Raw genomic sequence first — 17,971 nt, forward strand, 5'->3', positions numbered from 1 at the left:
TTGGGATTATTTCTATGGGTGGTATAAGCATGCGATACAAAAATGTAGTTGAATTAATGAACCATGCCGTCCCAAACTATAACTATAAACATTGGACACAAAAATAATTCAAAGGATATGTACGCTACGTAATGATATAGAATTTACTAAAACTCGAATGATATAAAAGATAATCCACTGCATGTTTTCCAAGATAAAGTCTAAACACAAAATATGCCAAATTGTTTACCATGAACAATGCTATATATATATATATATATATATATATATATATATATATATATATATATATATCGATGAACCCTTCATGCATGGTAGTGTCATTAAATTATTCTTATGGAAGGAATAATAGCAAAAATTGTACTTTATACAAGATAATATAGTTCCACAACCATACAATACAATGATAATAATGTGTATTTACACTTTCTCGTGAGCATTCATGGGGTCATATGCCAAGTAACCCTTATTATTATATATATCTTTTTTAATTGTATAGTGGGTATATCCTAGTTTTATGGCCACATTACATTCATTATACCCTTCACTGTATACCTAGGCATCCCATATTATATCCCTAGTTACATTACATTTTGGTTTCTCATAGTATGTCTCATCACTGAAAGATGCAAAAAATTCCATATAGTATGAACTACTGAGAAATGTATTCAATTGGTTCCATCCACAAGCATCCATCCATCCTTCCTGGCGAAATGTGGGTATGGGTCAAATTGTGGATTTTATTTGATCTTAATTTTGATTTCTTCTTGTTATCCATTTATTCTCTACAATAATTCGATATTTACATGAACTAATTTTATTCCTCCATGCACCTTCATATTAGTCTCCCTTTTTAGTTCCATGTTGATCCAAATGTAACGTTCATGGGCCCTATCTGGGCAAGAATACATACCCATAACCCAAATTTCACTAGATAGTTCAACAATATTCCCATGGATCACATACATTATGGTTTCAAATATTAAACCACGCTTGATTATTAGTGTTACAATAATTCTCGGAAAGCTTTTCTATAAATTTGAAACCTTGGTATAAACCTTAACTATGAATCCCATTAAAAACATGTAACATTAACAAATTAAGGTTACACACAATAATTTATAGTTATACACAATATAAATATAATATATATATATATATATATATATAACATAGAAAACGGTTGTGAGGGACATGCACATAAGTGAAATAAAACAACCCAACAAGACATTTATTAACAGGTTAACAAATAATTACCCATGAAAATGCAAAATGTACCAAACCTTAATTGGAGTTTATGATGAAATATGGGATAATACAAGATAATTAGAGGAGTTTAACATGAAACTCTAAAAAAATGTTTTAAGATAATTTTAATAATCAAAGAGACACATTAATAAATAATTACATAAAATATTATGTGAGATCATGTTAGAAAAATGCACAATAAAATACAATCCAATTATTAGTAAAGGCATGAGACCTTGAAACTAAGGTTTCAAAATAAAATCGATAATAAATATGACACATAAAATAATCACCTATCTGTATAAAATGGAAATTGGTTGTGGGTTCTCCATGTTCCACCCAACCATAGACCCTGTGGTTCATTAATCTCAACCATGGGTCACCCCTAAGTTGGGGCTACAATTCCATAGGAAATGGAGAGAACCAAAAAAAACAATACAGGAATGTCCAAGGCACCAAACCAATAGTCACTACTCCAACCACTTCACCCTACTTCCCCGAACTTGCACCCTAGTGATACACCATTATTTAGGCCCTATTAGTCCCTGTGTAGTTCCCACCTTCCATGGAAGCTAATAGCCAACCATGAACTTGTCACCATAGGGCTCTAGGAGCTCATGCGGCTTCCAAGGTTTTTAGGGAACTTGTAGGATATAAACTAACTTGATTCACTGTCAATTCTAAAAATCAAGAACGAGGATCACCAACTGGTCACCTGAAACAGAAAAAATCCCAAAAAAATTTAGAACCCAAGTAGAACGAGGATCACCAACTGGTCACCTAAACCAGAAAAAATCCCAAGAAATTTTAGAACCCAAGCATAGGGATTACTAACTAGATTCTAGAAATGAATTTCATGATAGCTTTGGTTGGTTCCAAAGTCCGAGAACATGACTCACCAATTAAGAATCCATAGTTGGTTCGAGAATCTAGAGCCAGGGCCCACCAACTCGTTCATAACCAAAATCCATTGTTTAGCTCTAAGCATATACATAAATATTTAAAATTAAATCCAAACCTCTATGGGAAAACATACCCTTTTTATAATTGCATGGACCCTCTCTGCCATCTAGCATCCCTGAGGTCTCATGGCACCCAAGTGACCTTTTCTTCCAACACCTATCACTAAAATATCTCATTTTGTGTCACCATGGAGTTTCTCACCCCCTATACGCTTTTCCAATTGAGTGGGTTCCACAAACAACTATTATTTTATTATTATATTATTTTTCCAACAATTTATGTTGATTTTACAATATTGACCACTTAGCCAAAATGGCATAAATATGTATCTGGGCATACCATCACAAAAATATATAAATACATAGGCACGCAAGCTCACTAAATAACTCTAGCTCATCAGCCTAAATGTCAAAGTACATTAATAGTCTGGGGGCGAAACCAAGGATTTTACGTTCCCCTCCCTCTTGGAACAATACCGTCCTTGGTGTTCTTTTCCCTTCAATAGTAAACACCTACTATCAAGTCCTTAGGCTTCATTAGTCTTCTATTCATGTTCCATAACTTCTTTCAATACTATAAAATGTCTCCCAATGGTTGTAGTTGCTCAACCTACACCTACACAATTTAGAAAATAAGCAATTATATTATAATTGCATCTATAAAATGAGCATTACATACATAAATATTCTATTTCTATGAATTTTAATTCACAACTCATGTATTTCTAATAAAAATAATGAATATAAACTAAAAAAATACTTATCTCTATGAATAAACAAGATGTTGACTTCTTGGGGCATTTACTTGCCCATGACTGTGTACATACATAGTACCCATCAACTATTCACAAGTGATGCAGCTCTTCAATGCACCCAACTGCCCCTCATGTCTCATGAAACCACCTCTAGTGTAGTTGATTACTATACATGAATGTTCCAGCACATATATTCACTTGAATCATCTCTTTCTTATCATACTCGCCCTTTTAGGCTCAGGAAACTGCTTCATTGGCTAAGATTACATCGAGCGATCCATCTTGCCAAGGATTTCATATGAAATAAGATTTTATAAGGATTATTATCTATAAGTTTTTTATCCCAATTATGCATTATCAACAACACATCCAACATAATTATTCCTCATGTCAGCAACTTCACTGATATTACAACATATTGTTTTCAATCAACATATAATTATCACACACATGCTCATTAATCATAAAGATATATATGGATATACATCACATATACAAGATATATATATATATATATATATATATATATATATATATATATATATGGGCATATACATATACATTTATATTTTTTTCTTCAATATAAGTAGCAATGATACATATGCAAAATTCATTAAACCAAATATGGAATACAACTTTCATGTAGTGTAACAACCATCCAACATTTACGCAATGCTTTCATTTATGCGCCTCAACTATGAAGCACCATATCTACATGAAAAAACAATATATCGCCCTTTTATATAGTGTCATTTCATTCTCACTAACTAATGTTCCAATATAAAATCATTGTATACAGTGAATGTCATGCTAGCTACACATTATAACCATATTGTATTCCTATTATAACCTATTATAAAACTTGTCTTGCAGCCAAGTCTAGTTTTCGTTAGTACTTATCTTGTGTCATTATCAATAATCAAAAACTAATACTAAATGTATTATAACATCCTTCATGATATCAAACATGTTTCAATCCAAACATTTAGTTTTCTCAAAGAACTCAACCTCCAATAAATTAATTACAGCAATCCAATAATTACACCCTGGTTTCAACTATAATATGTAGCTATCGGTACAAATCCTGTTAAATACATTAAATAATTATTAATAAGAACAAGGAAGTTAAATAAAGATTGATGTGTTGATACAATTACAATTCAGGAAACTTGTCACGAATTTCCCAGACCTTCCTTCAATCATTGTATCTTTAGGACTTCATAATCTTGTAACTTTATGGGAAAGTTTTCCTAGAATTTCTTGCCCCAAATTCAAATTTTTGGTTTAACAACCTATTCATTTCATCAATATTTTTTTATTTACTTATCACTTGTAAAATAATGATACTAGAGTAGAATTTTTTGCCCTCTGAATGTTTTAATTGGGCACAAATTCTTGTTTTCCAAACTGTAATGGCATTGTCCTTAATTTATGTGAAATTCCTCCCTCCAAATCCTATTTTTAACTTGTTAGATGTGTTTTTTTTAACTTGTTAGATGTGTTCTTCTTGGAATACCTTTTATTTTGACTATTTTTAAGCTATATTGTGACCTATGAGTGCAATGATATGCCTGTCATGCATTCAGACACTCTTTCCCTATATTCTTCACTTGTTATAGTGTTGTGAAAATTGATTAAAATCCTAAATTAATCTAATCCTTAGAATTATGCCCACTTCATCCTTATTAGCTAAGAACTCATGACTTATATAGCCTAACCAACATGCTTTGTCCAATTCCATGCCTATCACATGGACCTTTCCCTTCATGACTTCGACTTAGCACATTGGCAACTACATCTTAGGGTCCACCACATACTCACACACTCAAGAGTTTGAAAATAATTATATATAAAATGTTAACCGAGTGTGTGTGTCTATATATATATATATACCATTGGGTTTGCCATACACTTTAGCGCTAACACGAATGATATTATATATAATTAGAAGAATATAAAGGGTAGGGTGTGCTCCATGAATTTCATGAGGCAAGAGATATATGTAGAAATATATTATATTAAATATAATGCATTTAACTCCCATACCATACCATGGGCCCTCCCCAGATAGATCAATGACTAGATCGAGTCCATTGAACAACCACAAACCCGTCGAACATTGAACTCACATGGATTTTAATGCATAAATTCTCTATGAAGGGAACTGACAATTTGTATCCCTTTGATCCCATGACTCTCATGGCCATAGAGCCCTCACATGTCTAAAATTTCATGGGCCTTCCGCAATCTGATCAGGTCCAGGTTCTAACTCTCAACACAGTCCCACCACTCTCATTTGACAACGACATTTTTGTTTCCTAATAGGGATTGGAACCATCGACTAGTGCACTCATACGTAGCTTCTCTTCCACACTTTTCCCATCTGATTTCAACTTTTGGCCTTATTTCCCATTTCTATATATTTTGGCTCAACGTAGTGGCCTTCCTCCACGGGTTTATGATCTATTCCCTACCTGCATTAATTCCTTCTCAAGTGTGCCCTCCAATATCATGATTCACCATTAGCTAAATTCACAAGAACTTGATGAAATTGATTATTTTGAATGGCATTGCTTGTCTTTTGCAATTTCAAAGGATTTCATTTTAACGTCCTAATTAAATGTAATCTTGAGGTCACTAAGAATTTAAAAAATAGTCCTAAAAATATCAATGTAACTTGATCTATTGACATTTGTTGTTAACGAAAAAATGTTCACCTAGCCAATTCTTACTAGGTTAATCAAAATACTCCACATAGGATGAATTTTACCATGGTAAAACCGATTTAACCATAGGAAATAATTTAGTGAAACATTTTCCTAAATTATTTCTCACTAAAATCCAAAAACCCCATGAGAATAATTAAATAAATCATTAATTAGCTAATATTATTTGGAAATAATTATAAATCATTATTCAAGGATTTTTTCTCATCACTTTCGACTTAATCACCTTGAAATAATTAAATAAATCATTATTTATTTATTATTCCTCATTTATTATTTATTTTCCTTATGAGGTCATTGTTAAATCATTATTTAATAATTATTTTAAATTCATAGTTGTCTTAAGTCTCACAAAGTCATTAAAAAAATATTTTTATTTGTTAATTACTTCAAACACATTCTAAATAAATCTATTTGACCATTTTGAATATATTTTCCCTCTCAAAAAATATAATAAATTATTCACAACAGCCAGATTTTGATTTAGTCAATAATATTTTATTATTTTCTAATTTAGAATCTATTCTAATATTTTTTTATAAATAGAGGTTTTTCTCTCCATTATTCACCATGACCATATTCATAGTCCCCTTTATCGTCTAATTACATTTGAGCTCCCACATGAGTTCAATCATAATTTCTTTTCTTTTCTTCCTATTGAATATTACATATTCAGAGAGAGAATCATGTTACTGAAGCACAAGATCAAGAAGGACCCATCCCACAAAGGGGAATCTACAAGCCCATTTATGTAATTTCTCCTCACCATGTATATCATTTTTATTAATAAAATTGGTATTTCACATTCTCCATTGGGTTATTGCAATTATATTTCTATTTTCATATGTTTTGATTTGCATGTCATATTTTGCTACATGGACTTTCTAACATTCTTGTGCATATTTGAAGCATAGACACAACCATTCTTTGTTCTTAAGGTTATGTCACCAATAACTTAAGTAAGGGATTTTTGCTCACTTGCAGAAACAAATTTACACTAAAAAATGCCTACTCAACTATTTTAGTTATTCATAATCTTGGTGACTGTTGTTACAATTATTTTTAGTGTTTTTCCAACTATTTTATTTCTCTAAATTTCTATTTTTAGATTTATTCTATTTTATGGAAAATTCTCTGTTTCTGTTAGGGTTTAACATCTTTTCATAGCTCATAGGTAGCAGATGAGTAGGAGACAAAATAATCTGGTTCAGCTCTGCCAAGCTAAAGAGATCAGAACAAAGAGCACTTTACAAGCCATAATCTTCTTTTGGGTGCACTTTTGTGGTCAGAACCTATGCCCTCCATTTTTTCCATAAAATTTTCATTCTTTTTAGTTTTTGCCAAGAGTATTTCTTGTGTGTCGGGAAGGGATTTTGGTACCTTTTGAACCACCTCTACACCTCGACCATCTTAATAATTTTTGTATTGAGCAAGGGAAAATCATCCTAGGTTGTAAAATACACCTCTATCTTTAGTAAGAGAATTGTTGAATTCAGGAGTCTAGTGTGTGTAGCATTTTCGACCACTTTTTTCAGTTGTTTTTCCACAGTTTAGCAGTCATTTTAGACACATTTTTAGAACACTTTATTTCCTTTAGAATCTTTTTTTGTCATCCCTCCTTAGGATCCACTTGTATATCCTTTATTTTGCATCTTATTTCTTGTCTTTTTCCAACATTTTCACTTTTATTTTTATTAGTTTTCTGTATCGCCTTTAACATACTTTTTCCTTTAGATCCCAAACCCTTAGAAAATAGATCTTTTGACAATTTTTGTGTCTTTTAATTGGTTGTTTTCCATCATTTTTATTTTTGCTTGATTTCCTTCTTCAGTGGGTTCTTGTGTGCTTTAATTTGTTGTTGATTTTACTGCCCATTTTTAGTACTATTTACAGTTAAAAAAGTAAAATATCAACCGTGACTATATATCAGCTACCCAGTTTTTTGAGGTAGAAAAAATTATCCGATTTTGAAAAGTGTTGAGTCAAAATATTTTTTTTTTTCCAGGGCATATTTTTTACACTAAATTTTCTTATGTATCAGGTATGAACATTTATTTTTGAAATATTAGCAATCTTCATGTTTATTTTGAAAAGGGTTGTGGTGGCCTAGGTGCAAGCGATATAGACAACCTTCCAAATTCGGCTACAATTTATTCTAACTATGGTCGAATTAGTCATTCTGCTTCAATTGGTGTATTAATCATCTATTGTTAGACTGACTGCTTATAAATTTCCCCTTTTTCTGGTTATTATCACCACTCCTTTCCTATTAATCGCCCCAACTCTTGTTATCAGGAACAATTTACAAACAGAGCCTCTTTTCCACTATCAAAACTATAATTCCATACGAATTATGAATTACACTATCGGCAGTTTTTTTGAATGGAATTAATGCAACCGTGTATGAAATACACTATCGGCGGCTTCAAATGTCTATAATGCGACCATTACATAGAAATACACTATCGACGGAGTTTTGTTGCCATAATGCTATTTCACATGAAAATAATTATTGACGAGGTTTTTACAAAGGGAAGCATTGATACACAATACATTATCGGCAGAGTCTTTATTCCATAAGATCGGAATAACTATCAGCGGTCGTTATCGGCGATTCCCCATGGAACGAGATCGCTACACTGATGCGATAACATGTGGTACTATCGACAATCGCTATCAGCGGTTCCAATACGCTAAGCTCTCTCCATTAAAGGCTTGCGATGTGATATGCCCATAGACCAGATATGTTATAAAACCTCCTTTATATTGTTTCGGATCCAAAGTCGCACTTCAAACTTCCGCACTTCAAAGGGCTCGTCCCTCCCCGCTCCAACACAACAATGCGATAAGGTTGTAAACCCGATAAGGGTATTAGCTAAACTTGAATAGGATTTCAAGTCCAGAACTCGATTCTGGCTAAGTTTTTCATAGTTTTATAGCATAAACCCGAGTTTCTTCCTCCGAAACCCAGTGATGCTTATAAGGAAAACAAGACATGTCGATACATAGGAAAAAACTCAACCATACTTTAATCAAAGTATTAATTGGAAAACAAATGTCGAACCATTGTTATAAGAACTTAGGAGATAACACTGCATAAAGCCAAAATTACACATAAAATACTAGATTAACGGAGAACCGTAAGTTCAGATGTATAAACAGGATTTCAAGGATCACAATGTCTCCGAGATCAACCAGTATAGAGATGTCCTATTCTTGCCTTCAGAAAATAAGAGATAAAGCCCACTCAATCCCAATCCCTTTACAATAGCATGCCAATTTCATATCTACTGGTTCATTTTAGCAACCAGTTCCTAAAACAGAAACTTAGTTATTATGTCTAAAAATTCTGGAAGACATCCTCCTCGAGAACCTCCACTACAACTTATCCATACAACAATTATTACAACATGATCTTATTACTAGATTTTATCCCTATGCTAAACTAGAAAAGCATGGAAATTGATGGCTAAAGGACCCAACTCCTTTGCCTGTAGATTTTTTTGGATTTTTGAAATAAGTTTGAAGATTTTTCTCTCCAAGTCACATGCTCCTGCATTAGACTCCTGAGGATAAAATTCTTCATGGGCTCCTGTCCATGAGCTCATATACAGAGCTGCCTAGTTTCTGTAGCATGTTTTCTGTAACCAAAGTAGCTTCAGCAGTTGGTTGATCCTTCCATTTTACCAAATACTGGAAGTACTCTTGTCCCATTGTTTTCTTAAACACCTTCTTGTCCAGAATTCTTTCTGGCTACAATTCCTTTGCTGTGGGTAACTATTTTACCCAATCAATCTCTTGGGTCTCTTCATCCTTTTCTGTATCATTTGCAGTTTCACCTTCATACTTGTACAGGTCAACAACATTGAAAATTGGTGATATTCCAACATCACGGGGTAATTCAATCTCAGAGGCATTTGCAGAAAATTTCCTCAATACTTTGCACGGTCCAATTTTCTTGAACTTTAATTTGTTATACTCCATCTATGGAAACCTTTCCTTTCTTAGGTGTGCTAAAATCAAATCTCCAACTTCAAACTTCACCTCTCTTCTTCTCATGTCTGCTCTAGTTTTGTACTTGATGTTGCTATCCTGCGGCTACTGTTTCACTTGTTCATGTATTGCTTGCATTTCTAAAGCAAAATCTTCTCCCTTTGCACTTCTCATCTCATATTTTCCCAAGTTTCTTAATTCAGATACTCCTCTTGGATGTGTTCCATAAATAATATGGAATGGACTCTGCCATGTACTCCTATTAGGTGAGTCATTATATGCATATTCAGCTTTTGCTAACACTTCATCCCATTGCTTTGGTTTTTCTGCAGTAAGACTCCTTAAAATATTTCCCAAACTCCTATTCACAACTTCAGTTTGTCCATCGGTTTGTGGATGATAGGCAGAGCTGAAAATTAGTTTAGTTCCAAACTTCTTCCATAATGTCCTCTAGAAATGCCCAAAAAATTTGGAATCCCTGTCTGAGACAATACTCTTAGGAAACCCATGCAATCTTACAACCTCCTTAAAAAACAAATTAGCAGTGTGAGAAGCATCACTATTTTTATAACATGGAATAAAGTGTGCCATTTTTTAAAATCTGTCCACTACAACAAAAATTGAATCAAGACCTCTTTGAGTCTTTGGTAAGCCCAAAACAAAATCCATACTTGCCATATCCCAAGGCCTATTTGGTATTGGTAATGGAACATACAAACCTACGTTTTGGCTTCTTCCCTTTGCATATTGACAGACTTTGCAAGTTTTCACATACTTCTCCACTTCAGATTTCATTTTTGGCTAGAAATAAAATCCGTTTAACTCTTCATAAGTCTTCTCTACACCAAAATGTCCTCCAAAGTCCTCCACTATGTTTCTCTTTGATTAAGTTCTCCCTCATAGAACAGTTTGGTATGCACAACTAATTTCTCTTAAAAAACAATCCATCTTGTAAGAAGTAACCCAACCATTTACTCCTATCCACAAAAAGAAGAGTTTTACAAGCTTCAAATGCCTCTTTAAAATATGGATTTGTTTCATACAATTCTTTAAGAAAATAAAAACCCAACACTTTGACTTGACTCTCTTGAAATAATACACATCTCCTACTTAAGGCATCTACAACTTTTTTTGATTGATCATTTATATGCTTCAAGACAAAATGGAAACCTTGAAGATACTCTACCCATTTAGCATGTTTCTGGTTAAGCTTTGGCTGCTTCATAATATACTGTAGTGCATGGTTAACTGAATAAAGTATGAACTCCTTTGACATTAGCTAATGCCTCCATTTCTTTAATGACTGCCCAACTGCATAGAACTCCTTATCATAAGAAGAATACTTCTTCTTTGAATCATTCAAATTTTCACTAAAATAAACTATAGGTCTGTATTCCTGACTTAATACAACTCTAATAGCTTCTCCGCTAGCATCACACTTCACTTGGAAAGGTTTACTAAAATAAGGTAGAACCAGAATAGGCTTTTCAGTGATCTTCTTCTTCAATAGCTGGAAATTATTTTCTGCTTCAGTAGTCCATCTAAATGATTGTTTATCTCTCTTTATGGTCTCGATAATAGGAGCATTGATCTTACTAAAATTATCTATAAATTTCCTATAAAAACTGGCAAGACCGTGAAAACTTCTTACCTCAAAAACACTTTTAGGTGAAGGCCACTCCATGATTGTCTTGATCTTCTCTGGATCCATCTTCAGTTCTTTAGAAAAAATAACAAAACCCAAGTACACTAGCTCTTCTTTCATGAATGAACACTTCTTTAAATTCAACAATAATTTCTCCTGCTATAGCCTTTGTAAGACATAATTCAGTTTTCTTATGTGCTCCTCCTTAGACCTGCTGTAAACTAATATATCGTCTAGATATACTATTACAAATTTACCAATAAACTCTTTAAGAACTTCATTCGTGAGTCTTATAAACGTACTTGGTGTGTTTGACAACCCAAAAGGCATTACTCTCCACTCATACAATCCACCATTTGTCTTAAAGGCAGTTTTCCACTCATCCCCTTCTCTTATCCTTATCTGATGATACCAACTTTTAAGATCTAGTTTTGAAAAATACATTGCTCCACTCAATCAATCCATTAAATCTTCAATTGTAGGTAAAGGAAATTTGTACCTGATTGTGAATTTATTGATGGCTCTTGAATCTGTACACATTCTCCAACCTCCATCTTTCTTTGGACTCAACACTGCTGGTACTGCACAAGGACTCAATTTTTCTCTGATCAGCCCTTTGTTAAGAAATTCTTGCACCTGCTTCGTAACCTCTTCATCTTCTGTAGGAGTCATTATATAAGCTGCTTTGTTAGATAGACTTGCTTTAGGAATCAAATCTATATGATGGCTAATTCTTCTAATGGGTGGTAACTCATTAGGCAAATTATCAACAATAATATCACAATAGTTCTCCAACATTTCTTGAATTTCAATGGGTAAATCAGAAACTTTAGTAGAAGTCATTATTACCTTGGGCTTGCCAATTACAACAAAATTTACCTCATTCTCTTTAATTTGCTTCAAGTATTCCTTTGCTCCTTGTAACAAAGTTTTTGGATCAGTCTTCTTTCCTGATGTATCTTCTTCTTGCAGAGGCAGCAATGCATGATTGACACCATCATTTCCAAACTTGTAGGTGTTTCTTTTCCCATCATGCATAGCTCCTCTATCATATTGCCAAGGTCTTCCAAGCAATATGTGACACACATCCATTGACATCACATCACATACAATTTTATCTTTATACTTGCCCAAATGAAACTCCACTTTACACTATTCATTCACTAACAATTGATGTCCCTTTTGTATCCATGACACCTTGTAAGGTGTTGGATGTTTCATTGTCTTCAGCTTCAATTTCTCCACCACTTTTGTAGAGACCAAATTATCAGTGTTGCCACTATCAATGGTCTTCTAATAACATTTCCCTTGAACCTTACACACTGTTCTAAACAAAGTCTTTCTTTGTGATGGTTCAACTATCTCCTTTGCTAGCTTGAGCAAAACTTTATTAACTACCAAAGATTCTCCTCTCTCTGGTATATTTTCTTCTTCTGTCACTATTGTTGTTGTTGCTTCTCCCTCAACTTGAGCAACAATGACATTCCTATGACTTATTTCTGCTTTCTCTGGGCACTCAAAAGCTCTGTGTCCCAGTTTGTTACATCTGTAACATCTTACTTCTCTTCCTCTTCCTCTCCCTCCTCTTCCTCTAGAAAAAATCCCTCTACCCCTTGCATCACCTCCTCTGGGTGCATGCTGGGTTGAGCTACTGCTAGATCCATATTTAGGTGCTATAGATCTTCCTCTACCACCTTGATCCCCTTCCTCGGAAAGTACCTCTCCCTCTGGCAGACTGCTTCCTCATGACTTTTTCTTTAGCTCTTAGTGCCATTTGATAAGTTTCTTCTATTGTTTTAGGAGATAGTATACTTATATGATCTTGAATGTCCACCCTAAGACCATTCATATATCTAGCCACCTTCTCATCTGTATCCCGAGTTTGTCGAGCTCTTATGCTTTCCTTATAGAATTCTTTTGTGTATTATTTCACTGTCATAGACCTCTGTCTAAGATTTTGCATCTGTCTGAACGAGGTTTGCTGACAATTACTTTGTAGGAACTTACGTCTTAGCTTTGCTACCATCCTACTCCAGTTTTTGATAGGTTTCTTGCCAAGTATCTTTCTTTCTGCCTGCACTCCATCCCACCAAAGTGGTGCATGGCCTTTTAGCTTGGTGACAACAAACTTTACTTTCTTCTCATCTTCTATTTCTTCACAGTCAAAGAATTTCTCCATGCCATTAATCTAGTCTATCAATTATTCTGGGTTCAATCCTCCTTCATATATTGAAACCCAAGTCTTTGTCCTAGCTATGGATCTCAACACTGACTGGAAGAATCTCATCTCAGGAGTAACTGCTATAGCTTCCTCCTCTATAGCTTCAACCTCAAGCTCACTAACATCTCCATCATCTATATTTCTCCCTGTTGTTAATGCATCCAATCTAGCTTGCATCTGTTGCACAGCTTCCATCACTTCAGCATTTGCAACTAGCCATCCTCTTCCACTAAATCCTCATCCTCTTCCAACTCTGAAAGCCATATTAACTTTCCTTCTCCTACTTCTGAGATTCAATTCAGTGTCAACAGGTGGCTCTGATACCACTAATGGTGACCTGGGTGCAGGCGATATAGACAACCTTCCAAATCCAGCTACAATTTCTTCTAACTCTAGCTGAATTCCTCCTTCTGCTTCAATTGGTGTATCAGTCATCTATTGTTAGACTGACTGCTTATGAATTTCCCTTTTTCTGGTTACTATCACCACTCCTTTCCTATTAATCGCCCCAACTCTTGTTATTGGGAACAATTTACAAACAAAGCCTCTTTTCCACTATTGGAAGTGTAATTCCATAGGAACTACGAATTACACTATCAACAATGATTTTGAATGGAATTAACGCAACCGTGTATGAAATACACTATCAGCAGCTTCAAATGGATATAATGCGACTATTACATGGAAATACACTATTGGTGAAGTTTTTTTGCCATATTGCTATTCACATGAAATTAACTAACGGTAGGGAATTGATGAAGGGAAGCATTGATACACAATACACTATAGGTGAAGTCTTTGTTAAATAAGATTAGAATAACTATCAGCGGTCACTATTGGCGATTCCCCATGGAATGAGACAATATCATAACACTCCACTACACTGACGTGATAACACGTGGTACTATTGGCAATCGCTATCAATGATTCCAATATGCTAAGCTCTCCCCGTTAAAGGCTTGCAATGCGATATGGCCATGGACCCGACATGTTATAAAACCTCCCTTATATTGTTACAGATCCGAAAGTCGCACTTCAGACTTCAGTGCTTCAAAGGGCTAGTCCCTCCCCACTCCAACACAGTAATGCGATAAGGTTGTGGACCCGATAAGGCTATCAACCAAACATGAATAGGATTTCAAGTTCAGAAATCAATTCCGGATAAGTTTTTCACAGTTTTACAATGTAAACCTGAGTTTCTACTTGCGGAACTCATCGATGCTTATAAGGAAAATAGGACATGCTGATACGTAGGAAAACACTCAACCAGACTTTAATCAAAGTATTAATTGGAAAACAAAGGGCGAACCACTGTTATAAGAACTTAGGAGATAACACTGCATCAAGCCAAAATTACACATAAATTACGATATTAACAGAGAACCATAAGTTCGGATGCACAGAGAGGGTTTCAAAGATCACAATGTCTCTGGGATCAACCAATACAATGATGTCTTGTTCTTTCCTTTAGAAAATAAGAGATAAAGCCCGCTCAGTCCCACTCCCTTTATAATAGCATGCCAATTACATATCTACTGGTTCATTTTAGTAACCAGTTCCTAAAACAAAAACATAGTTCTTATGACTAACAATTCCGCGAGACACCCTCCTCGAGAACCTCCACTACAGCTTATCCATACAATAATTATTACAAGATGATCTTATTCCTCAATTCTATCCCTATGCTAAATTAGAAAAGCATGGAAATTGATGGCTAAAGGACCCCACTCCTTTGCCTGTAGATTTATTTGGATTTTTGGAATAAGTTTGAAGATTTTCCCCTCCAAGTCACATGCTCCTGCATCAGATTGATGGAACATAAAATCCTTTTTTTATAGGGTTTATTTTTTACACTTAGAATTTTCTCATGTATTGAGTGTGGATACTTTTTTAAATGTTAGTTATCTTCATGCGGATTTTGAAAAGATCAACATTTTTTTACGACATACTTTTAACACTTCAAATTTTATGATGTCCTATGTATGCACAATTCTTTTTTAAATGTTGATTATTTAACCATTTTTAAGTTGTCTTATTCATTTTCTTGTTTTTAGTCCTAAGATGTTTGTTTTTTAAGGGTTCTAAAAACATGTGTTTTTTGGTTTTCTTTTCAATGCTTTTTTATAATGAAATTTTAATTTTTTTTGCAAAGATTAAAAAAAATAATAACATTAATATTTTGAGGTTAGAGATATTTATATATTTATATATCACTAGTTAATACATCAATACACATAAAACAAGAGCTACATAGTAGCTAGTACCTGCCACTTAACTTAAATATAGATTAATTAAAATAAAAGATAATAAAACAAGCAAATCATCATACAAAAAAACAACTAATAAAATGTTGTATTGTTGAATGCCATCACCAAAAATTAAGAAATATGATTAACTAATGTTATTTATATTAACATATATACACTTTGATATATATATATATATATATATATATATATATATATATATAGATATATATATATATATATATATATATATATATATATATATATATGTATGTATGTATGTAATTTATTAAAATATGTTTTTAATATAATAATAAGCTATCTTGAATTGAAAATATGCACAAAAAATTATAATTCATGAAAATGGAAATAGTAGAAAAATGAAATAAATCTAAAAACCAAAAATTAGTAACTAAGAGAAATAGAAGTTTCTAAAGAACAGATAATAAGACTTCAACCAATCAATGTAGAAATAAATAAATTTAAATAATAACAATAAATAAGAAAAATTGAATTTCTAATGTTAAACTATGGATAAGCCACATAAATTTTTGGTCAAAGGCAAACTAATATGCAAATCAAAGCAAAACTTAATGCATAATACCATGCTTGTGGTAAGAATAATAAATCTCATCAAAAAAGAAACTTTAAACACTAGACAAAAATACACATTTTGCATATAGATATAATTACAAAAAAAAATTGCTAAAATTGACATGTCAAATAAAATATTTTATGAAAAAATTGAATATAAAAAGAAGGAAAAAAAAGAAACTTGATGAGTTTTTTTATAAACTGTATATCCAAAAATGAGACATTTGAATTTTTTTCCAAAAAAATCTTTCTCTTTAAGTAAAAATAACAAAAATAAATAAAACATATAATTTAAAAAAAAAACATAAATTACAATTAAACAAATTAAAAAAAACATTGAAAATAATAAAGTTAAAAAATATAAAAAAAAACACTAAAATAAAATAATAAAAAAACATTAAAACATCTATTTTCAAAAGTTAAAAAGTAAAAACCACATTAAAAAAATTAAATTGAAAAAGAAAAAACATCAAAATAAAAATTAAAAAACCCGCACAAAACAATTAAAAAATAACATTCTTGGGGTCGAATTTGCCCCGCACAGGGCTCGTGGGGCCACCATTTTTAATTTTTAATATAATTTTTTTAATGTTTTTTCTTTTAATTTTATTTTTTTAATATTTTTATTAATTGTTTTGACCTTTTTTTAATGTTTTAAATTTTTAAATCTTTATTTTGATTTTAAATTTTAATTTTTATACTCTTTCAATTTTATTTTAATGTAATGTAGTATTTATTTATTTTAATGTTTTTTATTTTCTTTGTTGTTTTTTTTAATTATCAAATTGGGTATTGTTTATTTGTTTCTATTTTTCTTTCCCTTTGTGTTCATTTTTGTAATTTTTTTTCTTAGTTATTATTTTTTAAAATTATTTCATATATATATATATATTATTTTTGTTTAAACTTTTATCTTTTATAAATGAATTTTTGCTTTTTTTATGTTATGCTTTTTAATTAATTTATACTTTAATATATATTATTATTTACTTGTTATCCCCTGAGCTGATTTATAAATTAATTATCTATTCCAATCGGTGGAGGCTCCATGGATTCCTACAATGGTCGTGTTGGGTACCCATTTCCTTGCAAAAGAATTGTACTCTCTGTGATGTGGTTCTAATCTTTGAGGTGTTTCTCCAATAAGCGAGAAGATTGATGAATTCTCCAATAAGCGAGAAGATTGACGGATTCTCCAATATTTTTCATGTACTAATGTTGAGGGTCAATGTTTCCATCGATGGAGGCTCCACGGATGCCTTCAATGGTCATGTCGAGTACTCATTTCCTTGAAAATAAACTGTAATCTCCACAACATGACTATAATCTTTGTGGCGTGAGGGTGGGTGCTGGCTCGAATGACCCCTGAGATGATTTCTAAAGGGTTATCTAGGGCTAATTTTGTGGTTGAGGACGACAAAAAGAGGGACAAATGGAAGGTTGCAAGAGTTTGATCTAACTAGTGCATACATTCTCACCTAATCTCCTCTTGTTAAGTTTTGCATATTTCCATTATAAGTACTTCTCCTCATCTTTCTAAATGCCCATCTAGCAAAGGGAGACCAAGTAAAATTACCCTAG

Source organism: Pinus tabuliformis, chromosome 7, assembly GCF_031772625.1.
Source record: "Pinus tabuliformis cultivar Carrire ecotype Pingquan chromosome 7, CPIR1, whole genome shotgun sequence".
Classification (NCBI taxonomy): Eukaryota; Viridiplantae; Streptophyta; class Pinopsida; order Pinales; family Pinaceae; genus Pinus; species Pinus tabuliformis.